This window comes from Hesperophylax consimilis, chromosome 26, assembly GCF_061612785.1.
Source record: "Hesperophylax consimilis isolate HC1 chromosome 26, BYU_Hcon_1.0, whole genome shotgun sequence".
Taxonomy (NCBI): Eukaryota; Metazoa; Arthropoda; class Insecta; order Trichoptera; family Limnephilidae; genus Hesperophylax; species Hesperophylax consimilis.
The window spans coordinates 28900019-28920810 of NC_142861.1; the positions used below are offsets into that span (position 1 = coordinate 28900019).

General features: G+C 34.4%; 1 protein-coding gene, 1 long non-coding RNA gene and 8 other non-coding genes across 11 annotated transcripts in view; 5 read left to right on the top strand and 5 right to left on the bottom strand.

Annotated features, from left to right (window-relative positions):
* The window catches only part of LOC149411387 (uncharacterized), a 710246-nt gene that overhangs the window by 403268 nt on the left and 286186 nt on the right, over nucleotides 1-20792 (top strand). The gene's annotated exons all lie outside the window — the stretch shown is intronic.
* LOC149411389 (uncharacterized) overlaps nucleotides 1-20792 on the bottom strand; it is a 418027-nt gene that overhangs the window by 245723 nt on the left and 151512 nt on the right. The window lies entirely within an intron of this gene.
* Nucleotides 15542-15660, bottom strand: LOC149411390 (5S ribosomal RNA). Its single transcript, XR_016304953.1, has one exon. It is a non-coding gene; the product is annotated as a 5S ribosomal RNA (ribosomal RNA).
* On the bottom strand, nucleotides 16336-16454 carry LOC149411391 (5S ribosomal RNA). Its single transcript, XR_016304954.1, has one exon. It is a non-coding gene; the product is annotated as a 5S ribosomal RNA (ribosomal RNA).
* Nucleotides 16777-16895, bottom strand: LOC149411392 (5S ribosomal RNA). The gene has a single exon (XR_016304955.1). It is a non-coding gene; the product is annotated as a 5S ribosomal RNA (ribosomal RNA).
* On the top strand, nucleotides 17512-17630 carry LOC149411393 (5S ribosomal RNA). The gene has a single exon (XR_016304956.1). It is a non-coding gene; the product is annotated as a 5S ribosomal RNA (ribosomal RNA).
* LOC149411394 (5S ribosomal RNA) lies at nucleotides 17954-18072 on the top strand. Its single transcript, XR_016304957.1, has one exon. It is a non-coding gene; the product is annotated as a 5S ribosomal RNA (ribosomal RNA).
* On the top strand, nucleotides 18395-18513 carry LOC149411395 (5S ribosomal RNA). The gene has a single exon (XR_016304958.1). It is a non-coding gene; the product is annotated as a 5S ribosomal RNA (ribosomal RNA).
* LOC149411396 (5S ribosomal RNA) lies at nucleotides 19189-19307 on the top strand. Its single transcript, XR_016304959.1, has one exon. It is a non-coding gene; the product is annotated as a 5S ribosomal RNA (ribosomal RNA).
* Nucleotides 20067-20185, bottom strand: LOC149411397 (5S ribosomal RNA). Its single transcript, XR_016304960.1, has one exon. It is a non-coding gene; the product is annotated as a 5S ribosomal RNA (ribosomal RNA).

The window sequence follows — 20792 nt, forward strand, 5'->3', positions numbered from 1 at the left end:
GGAATCGTCCCAGTGAAAGACCACAGTTCATAATTGAAACGTCACTTGAAACAGCCAGGTACTTCACTACCTTTATCTTTCCCATATCCTTCCTCTCCCCAATACATTCAGCCTTACAAATACCCCAATGAGGAATATCTTCCTGGATCCAGACGGTTGGGATCAGTTGGGACTTTTGTGTGGTATTCACATAAAATTGTTTATTTTCTTATCTCAGTATTGAAATAATTGAGTATTCTAAATGCTGTATGCAGAGGAAGGCGGGCTTCATTCTGCGAGACGTTTGACCGGAAGAATTCATTACTCCAGGAATTATTCATTATCTCCAAGGCCTGATGTATGCATGCCGCAGCGTGGCATTGCCAAATGAGACCAGCTTAGTTTCCCATTAGTTTATATTAAATTTTTGATGCAGCGATTGTTACTTCGACGATTCATAAAATACGTCTTTCGTGAACATAAATTGTTTCTTATTCACGACAATTTTTTTCCATATCTCCTTCAACTTCCCGCTACTTTTAGCCACACAACATACCCCAATTGGGAATTCAGTGGTCTCATTGGTTCCAAACGGTTGGGAGCAGTTGGGACTCTTGTGCGGTTTCACATTAAAAAAAAACTTACCTTGTATAAATCGCAAGTGCACTTTACAATTGAACTTATCAGCCACCTCTGGTTGTGCCACGTGTCCATTGTGAAAATAGATTCGTATTTTTATTTTTTAATGTTATACTAACTGTTTATATTTTTAATGGAACTATATATATGATAAAATAAGCAGTAATTGCCGATTGAAGTACTTGTACTTATTGAATTATTTGGCGGGTTGGGAATAAGTCGACGTAGCTCAGTGGTCCAGAGCACCTGACCGGACATCAGAAGGTGCGGATTCAATTCCCGTCGACGGCGTTTAATTATACTCGGGAGATATTTTCAATTTGTATGGATATTTCAGGCGAGTAATTAATGCTAATTTGTTATCATTCGTATTTTACTAAAATTTTATGAAGAAACCTAAAAATTCATTCGTTAAGGGCCGGCAATTCCCTTTTTAACCAGATTACAAATAATTTGAATAGTTTCCTAATAAATTAGCAATATTAGTATATTTATTAGGTTATTGATTTATTTGCTTTATTTTGAATGTAGTACCTAGGAGGTTAAAAAGTTTTACACAAATAATAAAAGTAAGTTTCAGGCCTAGAGTGGATTCAGGTCGAATAAAAGAACTTCGACGAAATATTTCTTTGCGTAAAAGGCTTTTATTTTCGTTTTGTTTTATGTGGATTTTATTGGTGTTACAAAGGATTCATTTCCTTTGTTAATACCAACAGTAACAACATTAGAATAGAGGCTGGTTATAATGCACTCCCGCGAAATGAATTCTTTGTTTTTATGATTCAGAACATCCTGAAGCACTTTCACGTCATTAAAAGATTTATTCACGTCAGTCATTACAAAGGATGCGAAAAGAAGAATGGAAGCATTTAGTTCGCTCTAGTGATTTAGTGTTCCAAGCAGATCATCGTGTTGGTTTGGTGTGAGTGGATATAACTAAAGCGTAATTAAAAGGGTTGGCTGGATAGATATTAACGTATTTAAATCACTTCGGAGGTGTTAAGGGGAGTATGGAGGACCCTAAAATGCATTAAAAAGTAATTTAACAGTAAGAATTTATTGAAGTACATGCGGAGGTAATGTAATGGAAAAGTTCATTTGGCTGTCTGGTGACTTTTTTTAAATTAAAAACAACAAAAGTACGCACTCTGTTTCGTTCCTACAGCACCATACAGAAGACATATAGTGCCTATCACGTGATCCGTTGCTACGTGTGGCAGTGTGATCAGTGGTGAGGCGTGATAGATTTTTTGTTTGTTTTTAAATGGAAAAAAATGTATCATCGGATAACAAAATGGGATCTACATTTTTCTCTCCAAACGTGCTGAAGAATCGCTTGTTAAGGTCTTTCGAATACGTACTCATGTACCCTGTATAGAGGGTGTTAAGATACATACCTGACTTACTTTAACCAGAGAGTGAAGTTTTTTTTTTGTTATTTGTTTTTGGGGTGTACTGTTATTTGTTTTTGTTATTTGTTTTTGAAAAGTACTTTTTACCGTGAAAATCTTAAATCATATTTGACGAACCTCTATGGGGAGGAAGTTCACACACTGGTACGACGATTGGAGAATCTGAGAAAGAGAAGGAACCATTTACTGGGCAGTAGCATGGAGCGACATTGCAAAAATCAAATCTCGGTATTGTAATAGCTGCCAAAAGATGCTTCATGTCATTCATATTCTCGTAAAAATACTTTAAAAAAATCTAAACTTATGTCTTCATTCAACAACCTAGCGATTTCGTAACGTAAAAAACGTAAATTTAGCCTTTTTTTCCCAAAATCTGAGTACAGTCTCAAAAATATAAAAAAATATCCATTACTTTCAATTGCATTTACCTTATTGAACATTACATGTTTTATAAAAAAAAACACTGCATAAATTGCTGTTAAATTAGTGAGTTTGTGAGCGCTGTGGAGGTGGGGGGGGATAATTTCGCTCCTATTGTTTCGTTTCGGCTACTGCTAACCGTAGACGTGTTAGAATCCTTGTCCGAATAGATTTTAACACATATAATTGTTGTGAAAATGAATGCAAATTACACGAGAAGCAAAATTTTATGTCCAATGTTCGGGGCACCAACTGAAATGAACTCTCAAGTGTTACCTACTGTCTCAGAAGTGATTAAACATTATTTGTTCTTACGATATGAGCTTAATCTTAACTCTACAAAAAAACCGTCAGTATTCGAAATAAAAAGTGTTATATCTGCAATTGTTGAAGGAATTTGGAAGCGCGCTTCTATTCCCATTGTTTCACACAATCGAGTGATGAAACTGATCCAAGATCATTATAACGAATACTTAAAACTTAAAAATTGGCCAAAAGAAAGTGTGCATTATTATTATAAGTTAAATTCTTATAAAATCAAAATGAATAAACTTTTCGATATTGCTTCATGCAAATGTAAAAATCTGAATATGTGTTCCTGCGAAAAGACGCGCAAGGTACTTAAAGAACAAGCATTCCTTCAAGACCAAAGATCCTCGAGAAAAATGATGCTGGGAGCAATAGACACCGACACAACAAAAAAATTACATCGGAAAATGAGGATGCAAGCTCGTTTATCTGAACTTGCTTCGAAGGTCAGCTCATCTACAGCATCAGCGACAAAACCACGTCAACCCTTTTTTGATGAAAACCAATAATTTTCTTCACATTCTTCGCAACCTCCAGAAAATTCCCGTATGATGTTAAAACTCCCCACTTTGGCCAGAATCTGCGATCAGTATGGTTTGTCAGACAGGTCGGCATCAGCTGTTGCAAGTGCTACATTACAATATTTTGGCACAGTAACCGAAGACGACTCTAAAATGGTGATTGATAGGAGCAAACTCAGACGAGCTAGACAAACGTGTCGCACTTCTTTAATAAAAACATGGCAGATGTCGTCGGAGTCAACAAAAATTCGAGGTCTATATTTCGATGGAAGGAAGGATAAAACACTGTCTCAGGAAAAAATAGGGGATAGATATCATCGGAGAACGATTTCAGAAGAACATTGTTCCATTTTATCATAGCCGGGGTCTCAATATGTTGGACATGTTACACCATCATCAGGAACTGGCAAAAACATCGCAAAGAGCATGTTACACCATTTAAAAATGAATGGTTTTAATTTGAATGATTTATCAGCGATTGGATGTGATGGGACTGCTGTCAATACAGGCAAAAAAAATGGAACTATTAGATTCATGGAATTAGAATTAGGTCATCCGTTACAATGGTTTATCTGTCAGCTGCATGCAAACGAACATCCCCTTCGCCACTTGTTTCAACACTTAGATGGTGCTACAACAGGACCTAAAGGGTTTTCAGGACCTATTGAAAAACTTCTTTCAAGCAGCTCTAAAAACACCGTTATAAATTATTCACCAATACACTTTGAGATGCACAAACTCAACGCAGAGGAATTGAAAAATTTGAGCACGGACCAAAAATACTTGTACGAAATATGTTTTGCAGTTCCAACAGGTCACTGCCCACCAAATTTAGCAAACCGTCATCCAGGTAGTATTTGTCACTCACGCTGGTTGACGACAGCAAACTCAATACTTCGATTATATATAGGAACAACTAACCCTTCAGTGAACCTAAAAATTCTTGCTGAATATGTTGTTAAAGCATATGCTCCGACATGGTTTGAGATAAAAAAGCACCCGTCGTGTAAAGATGGGACATTACATGTTTTTACTATAATAAAACTCACCCGATATTTGAGCACCGATCTACGAGTTATAATGAATCCAGTAATTCAAAGAAACGCCTATTTTTGCCACCCGGAAAATCTGCTACTATCCATGATGACAACCTTATTGTAAGAGAATTGGGTTTGAGACGAATATTAAAGGCGCGAGATAGATGTCCGAGTCCATCTGTTGTTAGAGACTTTATTATTCCAGCAATAAACTTTTCAGCAAGTAAATATTACGATATTATCACTGGCAGGAATGCGAAGTTACACCGCCACCGATACTATCCGAAATCAGTAATATAGTCAAGATGATAAATAATTTTGGTGAAAAAAAGGATAGTATTGAATTTCCCAGATTTCCCTGCCACACTCAAGCAGTCGAGAGGTGCATCAAATTAGTTACCCAGGCATCGTTGTCTACAGTTGGGCCTGAAGCAAGAGATGGATTCATTCGGGCGACAATAAAATCTAGGCATATAATGCCCGAATTTCACACGAAATCTCATTTCAAAACACGATAAATATTATAAAACTTCGATAATGTTTAAAAAAATTCTCTTTGTTAAAGTATTTTATTTAATAAAAAAACATGTTTCTCAAAAACACGAAAAAAACAATAAAAAATCAATAATCCTCTTCAAAAAACCAAAAATAGACCCCGCCTTGAAACTATGGTAATTTTATTTTTATTTTCACATGTGTTATGCACCTTATTAGCTATAAAACCCCTAATAAAATTGAATTTTTGCTATGAATATCGCTTGTTTATAATGCTTGGCAGAGTTTTCAGCGACTTTTTTAATACAATTTTTTTCTAAATATAAATGTGCTGGTTGTTGAATAAAGGAATGTTTCGATCTAGTTGATTTTTTTAGACGAAAGAGGTGTTATATAAAGGCAACTTTTTTGCTATTACAGTACTGGCATCTTAAAAAAAAAGTCCCATACAACGTCACTCCACCCTACTGGGCAGTCTTGCTTTTCTCAAGAGGTGTAAAGAAGAATCGATTGTACCAGTACACATCCAAATAAAAAGACACATCACATCCCGGAAAGCAGATAGAGTATTCCAAAGAGCGGAGGCTGCACTATTAAGGGAGAGGATCCACAATGTGCGAGGCGAGCTGGATGGAGTATCTCGGGACCTTTTCGCTCTACATCTGCACCTAAGTGCAACCCTTACCGAAGAAGACTGGAGAAAAGTTGACAACATGACTTACCAACAAGCAGTAAGATCTAAGCAGTCAACAGATGCGAGACAGAAACAAAAGTTTGAAAAGCTCAACCGAGACAAAAAAGGTGATCGAAAACAACTCGATCAAAATAAAGTTCTCATCAACATTTCGATGTTTTCGTATGTGGTGTAGAGAATGCACTACATACAATGATGAAAGTATACAAAATGTCAGAGGTGCAAGCAGAGGACATCCGGCAAGAGACTTGCCATATTTTGAAAAGGGCTGAAATACCCCGCCCTAATATCACGAAAGGAGAGTTTGCGGCCCTAAAAGAATTACGCGTCAATGAGGAAATCTTGGTTCTGTCAGCCGATAAAGGAAATGCCACTGTCGTGATTAATACGGCAGACTACACAAAGAAGATGGAAGACCTTTTGTGCGATTCAGGCACCTATAAGAAGATTAAAAACAACCCCACCAACAAGATTGACATAAAGACAAGGGAACTAGTGAAAGCTTCTAGCATCAGGAAAGAGGATTGGTCTAAGCTTTTTGTAAAAGCCTCTAGAACTCCTGCCCTGTACGGTCTCCTAAAAATATATAAAAAGGAAATCCCAATGAGACCAATTGTCAGCGCTATTGGTGCTCCTACATACAAACTTTCCCAACACCTCTCGAGATTACTGCAGATGCAAACTGGAAAAACCGAATCGTGGATTAAGGATTCAACAGATCTGATTAGTAAGCTCAAGAAAGTTAAGACTGAGGAAGGAGATATTTTGGTCAGCTTTGACGTCGTGTCTCTTTTTACAAATGTGCCTCTAGAAGACTCCATAACAATGCTCAGGGAGATATATGAGGAAGACATTTGCAAACTTTTTGAACACTGCCTCAAAACGGGATACTTTGCGTTTCAGGGTGAACTATTTGAGCAATTGGAGGGAGTTGCGATGGGCAGTCCGTTATCGCCAGTACTAGCCAACTTTTTTATGGAGAAGTTTGAAGAAGTGGCACTCGACACAGCTTTGGCTGTCCCCGCTACGTCGACGATGTCTTCGCTATTTGGCCTCGTGGAACGGAGAAACTAAACGAATTCCTGGACCATCTTAATTCTCTCCACAGCAAAATTAAATTCACAATGGAACTGGAAAACGAAGATAAAATCCTGCCTTTTCTAGATGTGGAGGTGATGTGTAAACACGATGGTAGCCTAGGGCATACTGTATATAGGAAACCAACCCATACGAATCGGTACTTACACGCTGATTCACACCACCACCCAGCGCAGAAAAGAGGACTTATCCATACATTGGTGACCCGAGCGACCAGAATATGTGAAAAACATAAAATCGGAGCGGAACTTACGAAGCTGACCGATGCACTGGAGCGTAACGGTTACCCAGCAAGTCAGACTAGGCAAATCATAAGAGCCAAATCTGCACCAAACGAAGACAGAATTGAACAAGAGTCGAAAGGCTGTGCCTTCCTGCCTTATGTGCACAATGTGACAGACAGAATTGCCAGGCTATTGAGAAAGGAAAATATCAATACTGTCTTCGGAACAACAACTAAGATACAGGACTTACTGAGGTCTGCAAAGACTAAGTTTCCTCTGGAAACAGATGGGGTGTATAAACTCAGCTGTTCCGGATGTGACAAAGTCTATATAGGCCAGACAGAGCGGACTATCTCCAAAAGGATTTCAGAACACTTCAGAGCTTGTAAACTCGGCCACCCTGACAAATCGGCAATTGCCGAGCATTTGATTGACACCGGGCATTACTTTGGATTTGTTCCTGAAATCCTGGGGAGACCCAAAACTTATAGAGCACGGCTGATTACCGAAGCCATTGAAATTCATAAAAATCCCGTAAACATTAATAGAGACGATGGAGCTAAGCTCAATAGTTCTTGGTATCCGGTAATTGACGGATACACCAGAGCTAAACGAAGAAAAACCATTTTAAATAAAAAAAATGATACGTTAATGTTAGCTCAGAGGGTTGGAGCTGGCAACACGGTATCACAACCTCATACAAGCTCACATTTTAACACAACCTCAAATAACACATCTGCCCTGATGATGGACACTGCAATGCTGTCCGAAACGTTGGCTAAAGAAGGAGTTAGCGCAACACGGCATAACACCCCAAAAACAAATAACAAAAATACTTTTGGCCGTGAAAATCTTAAATCATATCAGAGAGTGAAGTGTTTTTTAATAAAAATGTATGTACGTAGATGACATTTTGGTCTCCGGTGACTTTTTATATATTTATTTTTCAACTAAATACAGTTTTACAGCGACCAATGACGACATGTTAAAATTAAAGTTTGTTTGTTTTGAAAAAAAAATTAAATACAAACATGAAATATTTCAGTGTTTTTGCTGTATTACCCCTGTATGAAGCTTCTCAATAATTTTTCACTGTTTAATAATTTTTAATGCATATTAGAGTTCTCCATAGTACAACACCTCCAAAGTCATTATAATGTTTACGTTTTAGTACTGTGAATATGATAACATCATTCATCCATCCAAACCTTTCAACAAACACCCCCCCCCCCCTCCCTAATCACCTCCCTATCACCATCGCTACCATGCTGTCCTGTAAAGGCACGTTCTCACGCCATAAAATATGATATTTTATTACAACCCTTCAGGTAATGACGTCACGGTCCATCTATTATTACGGTTAAGGTTGTATTACATTATTATTGTGTGAAGGTTGTATTTCCCAGGATATCGTGTTTTAAAGCCTATCAATAATGGCAGTCAACGTGATTTCACTCTCCGAACATTTATTTGTTCAGTATTTACATTTTGATGAAATGTAGAAATGTTATAAAACCGATCAATAAGTTAGTATTAAGCTAAGTATAATTAATATAGATCGTGTCAAAAATTGTGTTATTGTGATTTATTTTGGGATATTTTGCCGAGTTACGCTTCCTTTCTGTTTTAGCCAGCGTTTCGAAAAGCATAACTGTTTGTATCGTCAGGGCAGATGTGTAATTTTTTTCTGATGATTGGTAATTAGACATATCTTCATATTACATTTGATTTCAAATAAATTAGCCGTTTTCATATGTTTCCCAAAACAATTTTTTTGAAAGCTTATGAAAGACTTTCAGATTTTTATTTTACAAACAGACAAACATTTAAAAAATGGAGGATTATTTTGTCTCATACCGATTTATCCTCTCTCTTATAAACTGTAAAAATACCAATTTATGCGAAACGAATAGTTAATGTCACAAAAGTGATAAAAAGGTTTTTGTCACTTCACTTTTTTTCATGTGGTAAAAAATTACAAACTTTTTCAAATATTTCGCAAACATGGAAGCAATGGCGGTCGATGACATTGTAGAGTATATTATAATTCTTCCGAAATATCTATGGTAAACTTTTAAATGGAAATACAAAGCGTGGTGCAAAATTTAAATAATATATCTCACAATAATACAAAAGAAGGTAGAACGACTTTTGCAGTTAAGTACACAAGTACTGATTGTACTAAAAGGCATAAGAATACCCAAGGAGCTAAATATGATATATATTTTTCCTAAAAAGTAATAAAATTCATGACAAAAAGCCAGTTCTATAAAATCACTCATCACACAAGATGCTATTTCCAATGTAATTTCATACATTTAAGGGTAAAAAATGTGCAAGTATATTTATTAACCTCAGAAAGACCTTTGATTTCGTATCCCATAAAATCCTACTGAGGAAATAGAATAATATTTGACTTTAAATTACGCCCACAAGTATTAAAAATCAATCAGGTTATAAGTGAAAACAAAAATCAGACTTTGGAATCCCACAAGGTACAGTGCTCGGACCAATTCTATTCCCCATATGTTAACTATATGTTCTTTCAATCGTTACATGGACAAATTACTTCATACGCCGACGATACAGTACTAGTAATAACTGAAAAAACTTGAGAAACTGTAACTTTAAAAGCCACTGAAGATATAAACACACTAAAGACTTTCTTCGACATCAACTTACTATCTCTAAATACTTACTATCTTATGACTTTAAAAAAAATATAGTTCCATTTGCAATACACACAAACGATACACCTAAAAACCTTAACATTATCATACATAATAATTCCAAAGCGTACAGTAAAAATTATTGCATAACAAACTGCACAATATTAAAAACAACAAACACAATCACATATCTATTTATGGAGTATTTATTGATAAAATATTGAAATGGATGGACCAAACATGACATGTTCTAAATAAAGAAAATTAACATACATATTTCGATAAAACACCTATATTTAATACATTAAAAAGTTTTAACTCTATAATTTATTTTTTTATATCGCTTAATTCAAATGTGACCTAAATAGGTACATTTCTAGATAAGTACGCACCGAGATTTACCTGTTTAAAATATAAATTATATAAAATAATTTTGTATACTTTTGCATGTATTTTAGTCTTACTTTTAATATTTTTATTTCTATTTTATTTAAAATATATGTTTTTTATCAATCACTTTCATCTTTATTTTTATTTCTAATATGGTTTCTATAATAATATGCATTTTTTTTGTTTTACCATAACAATTTCCTTTTCTCTTATGTTTTATTATTGTTATTCTTATATAAATCTTGCACGACCACCATAATACGTGAATGAGCCTAGTATGGTATTTGAGAAAATCAACAAAATTGTAATTTTTTTAAATTTATAATTTTTTTTAATAAAACTAAGCTTTATTCCAATCAACTTATCAACAATATGCTATAATTATTTGGGTTCTGATAGGATTCGTACAGAGAATAATAATTAAAATCTAATTTAAAAAAACAGGGACTAATAAAGTGCTAATTCAAAGAATTGCAAGTACCTTCACATAAAGATTTGTACATTAAAAATTAATAACGTAAATCATAAAAGAAAAAAGAAAAGTGCCAATTTTTAACTGAAAACTGAACTCGACTTAAATATATTTTCCATGCCCAAAATGATATACTTCATTTGCCTAACATTATTATACTTACCAAGGAAGATCTTTCTTCAATGGATTACCGGAAGAAACTAGACGCATTAATGACAAAATCCAAACATTGAACACTGAGAAAAAATATCTCCCGTTTTTTGTATAAAGTATATTACTTATCTTCTTTAACTACTTACACTTATATCACATCTACCAAACTTATAAAGTTAACTATTTTTTACTCAAAAAATTATTATAATCAATAATTCTCGCTTGAAATATCCATACAAATTAAAAATATCTCCCGAGAAAAAGAAATTTAAATGTTATCACCAACAAATGTAGATATAATATGTCTCTACGCTATCTAGTGGGAAATTTAGCACTAAAAAAGCCTTTCCTACAAAAATAAAGTTGGTTGTTTTCACGTGAAAAAAATATAATAAGCAGTAATTGTTGATTGAAGTACTAGTACATATTGAATTGTTTGGCGTGTTGGAAATAAGCCGACTTGGCTCAGTGGTCTAAGAGCACCTGACCGGACATCAGAAGGTGCAGGGTTCAATTCCCGTCGGCGGCATTTATTTTAACTAGGGAGATATTTTCAATTTGTATGGATATTTCAAGCGAATAATTATTGCTTGTAATAATTGTGCAATTCATAAAAAACCTTGTCTTATAAACATTTGTTTAAAATTTAAAAAAAACATATATTTTTACTTCTACACTGTAATGTATTTACTACAACACGTATTACCTATCATATTATAAATTACTTATAAATAACTACAATAATGTTCTGTGCCTCCTCTTCCAACGAACGCTTCTACGGAAGTGTAGTATTCAAATATGTTAATTTGTAAAAACCTGATGAAAATACAATTTTATTTTAAATTGCTTTATTTCTTTAATAAATAAAATAAAAATATATAAAGCCTTCCTCTACCGCAGCTCTGAAATGTATAAAAATTCCTCGATAGGTACCTTTCGCTTTCATCCCGAAGTTTATTCGCTTCATCCCACGAAGAATATTCTATTACAGAGGCCAGAGATCATTTCAGTTCTATTTTTATCTCTCCTTTCAATAACATATTATTCTTTCTTATCCAGGACACTAAGAACTTCTCTGACAGTTCTTTCTTAGTACTCTGTTTTGTAAGTTATGGATTTTATATTCAAACCATTTATACATGTCACAGCATTTTTTTTTGAAAAGCGATTTGTCACCTACCCCTTATGGTTTGGGGTAGTCGATGATGTGCTGCTCTCAGTATTAGAGTGTGTAGTTACTCTCAGTATCTCCCTGGAGAATGAACACCATTCAGAATCGAGACATTGCTTGAAATGGATTTAGCCGTGCTTAGTGATCAGGAATAAATAGCCAGGTACCAACTTCTAACCTTCATTTTCCACCTCTCCTTGTGTAAGTTAGCCCGAAATTATAAACCACGGGTACTAAATGCTAGAGTTAAAATGATGTTAAAAAATATATTAATATGGTGACAGCCAAACAATATATAACATTTATTTTTTGGAATAACTTTGTTCAGTAAAACCTCAAATTGTAACATTTAATGATTAATGAAGACAATATTAGAAATTTCTAAACGAAAATCTGAAACAGAAAAATCAGAAAAGGATACTGTCACATCTAGGACACAAACCCAGGACCCTTGCCTTGCCGGGACACTAGATGTGACCTTATCCTTTTCTGATTTTTCTGTTTCAGATTTTCGTTTAGAAATCGCTAATATTGTCTTCAATAATTCAATATATAACATGTTAATAATGATTTAAGTCTTAAAAATAATATGCTCCTTAAATATCTGGTAACTAATATTATGTTCCGTGAAAATGCACACGAAACATCGTGTTTATAAAGGTCAAAACATTTTAATAGGCTTCCAAAAGTCGTAAAGGAAGCTACAAGTCATGGCACTTTTCGTTCTTTAATTTTGTAATGTGTTATATGATTTGTATACTTACTAAGATTATTTTTAATTAATTAACATAGTTTTTTCTACAATTTATACTAGGATTCGTTTTATTTTTTTTATATCTCCTTTTAGATGTATAATGTTTTTGGATACCTACATCTAAATAGAAGTGTGTGTCTAGAAGTGTGTGCCAAGACCGAGTTGTTTGGCGGTCCGTCCTCTCTGCCTACCCCTGCGGGGAAACGGCGTGATGGTTAGTTAGTTACATCTAAATAAACGTTCAAAAACAAAATATTTTCTTATAAAAATATATTTACTGAATATTTTTTGAAAACTTTGTGGACCTTCTCCACTTCCACAGATCTGGAATGTAAATTAATGTACCTATTTACAAAATTGAAGCGAAGTTTACAAAATCAAATTCAATTACAAAAAGTTTTTCAATTTCCTTAAATTTTTTATACGGAACAAGTTTGAATTTTTTTTATACAATGCTTACATTAAACTATAATCACGGTAAGAATTTTAACTATCAGGTATCAGGAATAATTTTAGCGATGGTCGTTCTTTATTTACGGTGAAACTGTTTTTTATTCGTAATGTGAATAGGAAAAAAAATCCTTGGAAGCTATTTTCGGATCAGCGAATACAATAAAGAAGTAAAACAAACATTGAACCGATCCTAGCGTTTATTGCCAAGGAAGATTTATATGGGATAACGGATTACTAGAATTCTTTTTGCAAAATATTAATTTAAGGATAAACGAAACGTATGTTATAATCTACGCGTTCATAGGTGTATTGAATCACCGATGCAATATTGTATTTATTTGCCTTTCTTGAAAAAAATTGGATTTTATAAGGACAAAACTATTTATTCATATTGAGTATGTTTGGGTGCAAAAAAAGTATTCCTCTTAATATTTTAAAGCCTTACTTGCAAAAAGTGTATTTTCATTAAATAATTAAATTAACACCATCTCTGAACGCATAGATTATATAACGTACATTACGTTTACCCTTAAAAGTGTACTGTAATGATACTCTTTGCTAACCCTTTAAATATTAAGGAGGCCAAATCTTGCAGTTTTTCGTGGGTTATGTCTCAATGTTGTGAAGTCCAAATATTAGTACGTAGGTAATGGAATATTTTTATAGTTGTTTTAGAATAGATGTAAAATAATAAATTTTATAACTAAAAAAATGTACTTAAAAAAAAACCCAACCCATCAACCTCATCAAACCTAACCTAACCTAACCTCATCTAACCTAAGCCAATTCAACCCAACTCAGTCATTTCTTCCATCTACAATATTTTCACACTATTTAAACGTACGTTTCTCAATATTGTTCGTAACACTTGCATTAATTTCATTCATTTGCCCTGCCTGACCAAATCATCTAAGCGTTCTTTTATCAATCTCGTTAATTATTTTTACATCGGTCTTTCATTATTTTCAAACCTTCTCATTTCTTTACACAGTTCTACATGATTATATCACGCACAAGCCTCATGGAACTTATTTCTACTGTGTTCTTATGTTACTCGCTTTCATACATTGTTCTATGTAACAATGTATGAATGCGAATAAAGACACTAGTATTTTCCATGACAGGGTTCTGGAATCTCACTTGGCATACTCTTTGAGAAGAAATTAATGACACGATGCGATAGTTAGTATTGACTTATATATACGCTATAAAATCTTGTTATTTAAAAATCTTTAAATAACCAGACCTTACGCTCATGCGAACTCTGGTGGAGTAAATGGGTATCATTCAACACGGCTACCATCTTGACAGTATTGACAGGACACGGAACACACAGACATATTTACAGATCGATGAAATGCAAAGCGCTCGAGTTAAAACAGAAGGAAAAAGAAATTGAATGAAAATACATATAAATACTTAGATTACAGAAAATTGCTCGACCTTGAAACGTTATTAGAAAACTTTTTTTTCTGGATCCCAAGAAATCGGCTGTCTCATGTAATATGGGCGTAAATCTTACTGAATAGGTAGGTAGTTCTGCAACATAACTCTAGGAATAGTTTGTAGAACCAAACAAAATTTATGCCAAGATTCTAACGAAATGATTGCCAGAATGCCATTAAAAAGTCTATAAAACAAGACGTTCGCTGTTTAATAGCCTAAATAATTACCGCGAGGAACTAACTTGTTTTAAGTTATTTTAATCGTATTGAAACAATGACATCTTTATTTTATTAACGGAATCATTAATTAAAACTCTAAAGTAGAAGACGTAGGTTTGTGTCTCGCTTGAAACTCTCGAACGGTGAGCTCTAACGTCTATCAATGGACACATCAGTGACACTAAATATAACAGTATTCAGATCAAATCTCTAAACTTATCACTTTTACAAATCGTTTTGAATTACGAAGCTGAAATATGTTTTCTTAGGCTGCAAAAGTTCTCGGATTGTGTATTGTTTGGGTGAATTGTGAATTCATTTATCTTCGTCTCGAAATGCAATTTTCTCACTTTTACAAATAATGATTTCTTGCAATTTTTTAACCCTTTAATAAGAAGAACAAAGTATTGCATACCTTAATGATTCTTTATTTTCACAACACAGTTCATAAAGGATGCATCCTTAGGCCAATGTTATTTGATATATTTATTGAAGTGAAACTTCTTTACCCGCGTCATGCAATTTCGAGGACCGGAGTAAAACGAACTCATGACCGAAACGAAAATGCGGGACCGATTAAAGTTCATTTGATCTAGTCAAAGTTTTGAAGTAAAATATAAATGCTTCTTAGCTCATCTCGACAACTGGCGTTAGTGGTGTAATGGTCAGCGTAGTTGCTTTCCAAGCAGTTGATCCGAGTTCGATTCTCGGCCATCGCACATTATTTTTTTGTTTTTAACGCCTTTTTTTTTTTCAATGGTTGACCATAATATCAATCCACTAAGTAATATTTTAGGCCTGTAGCATACTTGAAAAGTTAAAGAATGATATAAGATTGTTTATGATGTTAACGATAAAAAAATAATCAATCCACTAAGTAATATTTTAGGCCTGTAGCATACTTGAAAAGTTAAAGAATTTTATGATATTATTAATGATAGTAACGATAAAAAAATAAAAAAAAACATAAAATTACCATAAAAAATGGGCCAACGGCACGCGGTGTTCCCAAGCGGTCACCCATCCAAGTACTGACCGCGCCCAATGTTGCTTAACTTCGGTGATCGGACGAGAACCGGTGTGTTCAACATGGTATGGTCGTTGGCAAACGCTAAACAATATTAATTTCTATTCTACCTGCCAATAAATATATGAAAATTAGTATAAAAAAGCCCTAATAATACTGAAAACATTAGCAAGGTGTGTGCGACGTTGATAAAAATAATCATTACATACGCGCTTGAAAAAGATCGTAATTACATCCATAACTTTGCAGGAATTTTTTGAAGTGAAACTTCTTTACCCGCGTCATGCAATTTCGAGGACTGGAGTAAAACGAACTCATGACCGAAACGAAAATGCGGGACCGATTAAAGTTCATTTGATCTAGTCAAAGTTTTGAAGTAAAATATAAATGCTTCTTAGCTCATCTCGACAACTGGCGTTAGTGGTGTAATGGTCAGCGTAGTTGCTTTCCAAGCAGTTGATCCGAGTTCGATTCTCGGCCATCGCACATTATTTTTTTGTTTTTAACGCCTTTTTTTTTTTCAATGGTTGACCATAATATCAATCCACTAAGTAATATTTTAGGCCTGTAGCATACTTGAAAAGTTAAAGAATGATATAAGATTGTTTATGATGTTAACGATAAAAAAATAATCAATCCACTAAGTAATATTTTAGGCCTGTAGCATACTTGAAAAGTTAAAGAATTTTATGATATTATTAATGATAGTAACGATAAAAAAATAAAAAAAAACATAAAATTACCATAAAAAATGGGCCAACGGCACGCGGTGTTCCCAAGCGGTCACCCATCCAAGTACTGACCGCGCCCAATGTTGCTTAACTTCGGTGATCGGACGAGAACCGGTGTGTTCAACATGGTATGGTCGTTGGCAAACGCTAAACAATATTAATTTCTATTCTACCTGCCAATAAATATATGAAAATTAGTATAAAAAAGCCCTAATAATACTGAAAACATTAGCAAGGTGTGTGCGACGTTGATAAAAATAATCATTACATACGCGCTTGAAAAAGATCGTAATTACATCCATAACTTTGCAGGAATTTTTTTTTTCAATGGTTGACCATAATATCAATCCACTAAGTAATATTTTAGGCCTGTAGCATACTTGAAAAGTTAAAGAATTTTATGATATTATTAATGATAGTAACGATAAAAAAATAAAAAAAACATGAAATTACCATAAAAAATGGGCCAACGGCACGCGGTGTTCCCAAGCGGTCACCCATCCAAGTACTGACCGCGCCCAATGTTGCTTAACTTCGGTGATCGGACGAGAACCGGTGTGTTCAACATGGTATGGTCGTTGGCAAACGCTAAACAATATTAATTTCTATTCTACCTGCCAATAAATATATGAAAATTAGTATAAAAAAATGGGTGTGTCAAGCCTACGCAAGACAGAAGTGAAACTTCTAGTATTCTTCTCTCTCTCTCTTTTCATTTCATTCTCTCTTTTTTTCTGTCTATTGACATATTTATAAGTAGCATGTGATAAAAAAAATTAAAAGTTATAAAAAAAGAAAAAAAAAATTAGTTAAAGCGGGGATCGAACCTCGGTTCTTCACGACCACAGTCGTGCGCTCTGCCTGTAGACAGCGAAGATGAGTTAGGAGAGTGAGTTAAACTAGGTATATAATATTAGCTAGGCTCCTATAGCGAAATGATCCCGTTTTTTCGTCACGGTCATGAGTCGGTTTTACTCCGGTCCTCGAAATTGCATGACGCGCGTAAAGAAGTTTCACTTCAAAAAATTCCTGCAAAGTTATGGATGTAATTACGATCTTTTTCAAGCGCGTATGTAATGATTATTTTTATCAACGTCGCATACACCTTGCTAATGTTTTCAGTATTATTAGGGCTTTTTTATACTAATTTTCATATATTTATTGGCAGGTAGAATAGAAATTAATATTGTTTAGCGTTTGCCAACGACCATACCATGTTGAACACACCGGTTCTCGTCCGATCACCGAAGTTAAGCAACATTGGGCGCGGTCAGTACTTGGATGGGTGACCGCTTGGGAACACCGCGTGCCGTTGGCCCATTTTTTATGGTAATTTTATGTTTTTTTTTATTTTTTTATCGTTACTATCATTAATAATATCATAAAATTCTTTAACTTTTCAAGTATGCTACAGGCCTAAAATATTACTTAGTGGATTGATATTATGGTCAACCATTGAAAAAAAAAATTCCTGCAAAGTTATGGATGTAATTACGATCTTTTTCAAGCGCGTATGTAATGATTATTTTTATCAACGTCGCACACACCTTGCTAATGTTTTCAGTATTATTAGGGCTTTTTTATACTAATTTTCATATATTTATTGGCAGGTAGAATAGAAATTAATATTGTTTAGCGTTTGCCAACGACCATACCATGTTGAACACACCGGTTCTCGTCCGATCACCGAAGTTAAGCAACATTGGGCGCGGTCAGTACTTGGATGGGTGACCGCTTGGGAACACCGCGTGCCGTTGGCCCATTTTTTATGGTAATTTCATGTTTTTTTTATTTTTTTATCGTTACTATCATTAATAATATCATAAAATTCTTTAACTTTTCAAGTATGCTACAGGCCTAAAATATTACTTAGTGGATTGATATTATGGTCAACCATTGAAAAAAAAAATTCCTGCAAAGTTATGGATGTAATTACGATCTTTTTCAAGCGCGTATGTAATGATTATTTTTATCAACGTCGCACACACCTTGCTAATGTTTTCAGTATTATTAGGGCTTTTTTATACTAATTTTCATATATTTATTGGCAGGTAGAATAGAAATTAATATTGTTTAGCGTTTGCCAACGACCATACCATGTTGAACACACCGGTTCTCGTCCGATCACCGAAGTTAAGCAACATTGGGCGCGGTCAGTACTTGGATGGGTGACCGCTTGGGAACACCGCGTGCCGTTGGCCCATTTTTTATGGTAATTTTATGTTTTTTTTTATTTTTTTATCGTTACTATCATTAATAATATCATAAAATTCTTTAACTTTTCAAGTATGCTACAGGCCTAAAATATTACTTAGTGGATTGATTATTTTTTTATCGTTAACATCATAAACAATCTTATATCATTCTTTAACTTTTCAAGTATGCTACAGGCCTAAAATATTACTTAGTGGATTGATATTATGGTCAACCATTGAAAAAAAAAAAGGCGTTAAAAACAAAAAAATAATGTGCGATGGCCGAGAATCGAACTCGGATCAACTGCTTGGAAAGCAACTACGCTGACCATTACACCACTAACGCCAGTTGTCGAGATGAGCTAAGAAGCATTTATATTTTACTTCAAAACTTTGACTAGATCAAATGAACTTTAATCGGTCCCGCATTTTCGTTTCGGTCATGAGTTCGTTTTACTCCAGTCCTCGAAATTGCATGACGCGGGTAAAGAAGTTTCACTTCAAAAAATTCCTGCAAAGTTATGGATGTAATTACGATCTTTTTCAAGCGCGTATGTAATGATTATTTTTATCAACGTCGCACACACCTTGCTAATGTTTTCAGTATTATTAGGGCTTTTTTATACTAATTTTCATATATTTATTGGCAGGTAGAATAGAAATTAATATTGTTTAGCGTTTGCCAACGACCATACCATGTTGAACACACCGGTTCTCGTCCGATCACCGAAGTTAAGCAACATTGGGCGCGGTCAGTACTTGGATGGGTGACCGCTTGGGAACACCGCGTGCCGTTGGCCCATTTTTTATGGTAATTTTATGTTTTTTTTTATTTTTTTATCGTTACTATCATTAATAATATCATAAAATTCTTTAACTTTTCAAGTATGCTACAGGCCTAAAATATTACTTAGTGGATTGATTATTTTTTTATCGTTAACATCATAAACAATCTTATATCATTCTTTAACTTTTCAAGTATGCTACAGGCCTAAAATATTACTTAGTGGATTGATATTATGGTCAACCATTGAAAAAAAAAAAGGCGTTAAAAACAAAAAAATAATGTGCGATGGCCGAGAATCGAACTCGGATCAACTGCTTGGAAAGCAACTACGCTGACCATTACACCACTAACGCCAGTTGTCGAGATGAGCTAAGAAGCATTTATATTTTACTTCAAAACTTTGACTAGATCAAATGAACTTTAATCGGTCCCGCATTTTCGTTTCGGTCATGAGTTCGTTTTACTCCGGTCCTCGAAATTGCATGACGCGGGTAAAGAAGTTTCACTTCAAAAAGCCCTAATAATACTGAAAACATTAGCAAGGTGTGTGCGACGTTGATAAAAATAATCATTACATACGCGCTTGAAAAAGATCGTAATTACATCCATAACTTTGCAGGAATTTTTTTTTTCAATGGTTGACCATAATATCAATCCACTAAGTAATATTTTAGGCCTGTAGCATACTTGAAAAGTTAAAGAATTTTATGATATTATTAATGATAGTAACGATAAAAAAATAAAAAAAAACATAAAATTACCATAAAAAATGGGCCAACGGCACGCGGTGTTCCCAAGCGGTCACCCATCCAAGTACTGACCGCGCCCAATGTTGCTTAACTTCGGTGATCGGACGAGAACCGGTGTGTTCAACATGGTATGGTCGTTGGCAAACGCTAAACAATATTAATTTCTATTCTACCTGCCAATAAATATATGAAAATTAGTATAAAAAAGCCCTAATAATACTGAAAACATTAGCAAGGTGTATGCGACGTTGATAAAAATAATCATTACATACGCGCTTGAAAAAGATCGTAATTACATCCATAACTTTGCAGGAATTTTTTGAAGTGAAACTTCTTTACGCGCGTCATGCAATTTCGAGGACCGGAGTAAAACCGACTCATGACCGTGACGAAAAAACGGGATCATTTCGCTATAGGAGCCTAGCTAATATTATATACCTAGTTTAACTCACTCTCCTAACTCATCTTCGCTGTCTACAGGCAGAGCGCACGACTGTGGTCGTGAAGAACCGAGGTTCGATCCCCGCTTTAACTAATTTTTTTTTTCTTTTTTTATAACTTTTAATTTTTTTTATCACATGCTACTTATAAATATGTCAATAGACAGAAAAAAAGAGAGAATGAAATGAAAAGAGAGAGAGAGAAGAATACTAGAAGTTTCACTTCTGTCTTGCGTAGGCTTGACACACCCATTTTTTTTTTCAATGGTTGACCATAATATCAATCCACTAAGTAATATTTTAGGCCTG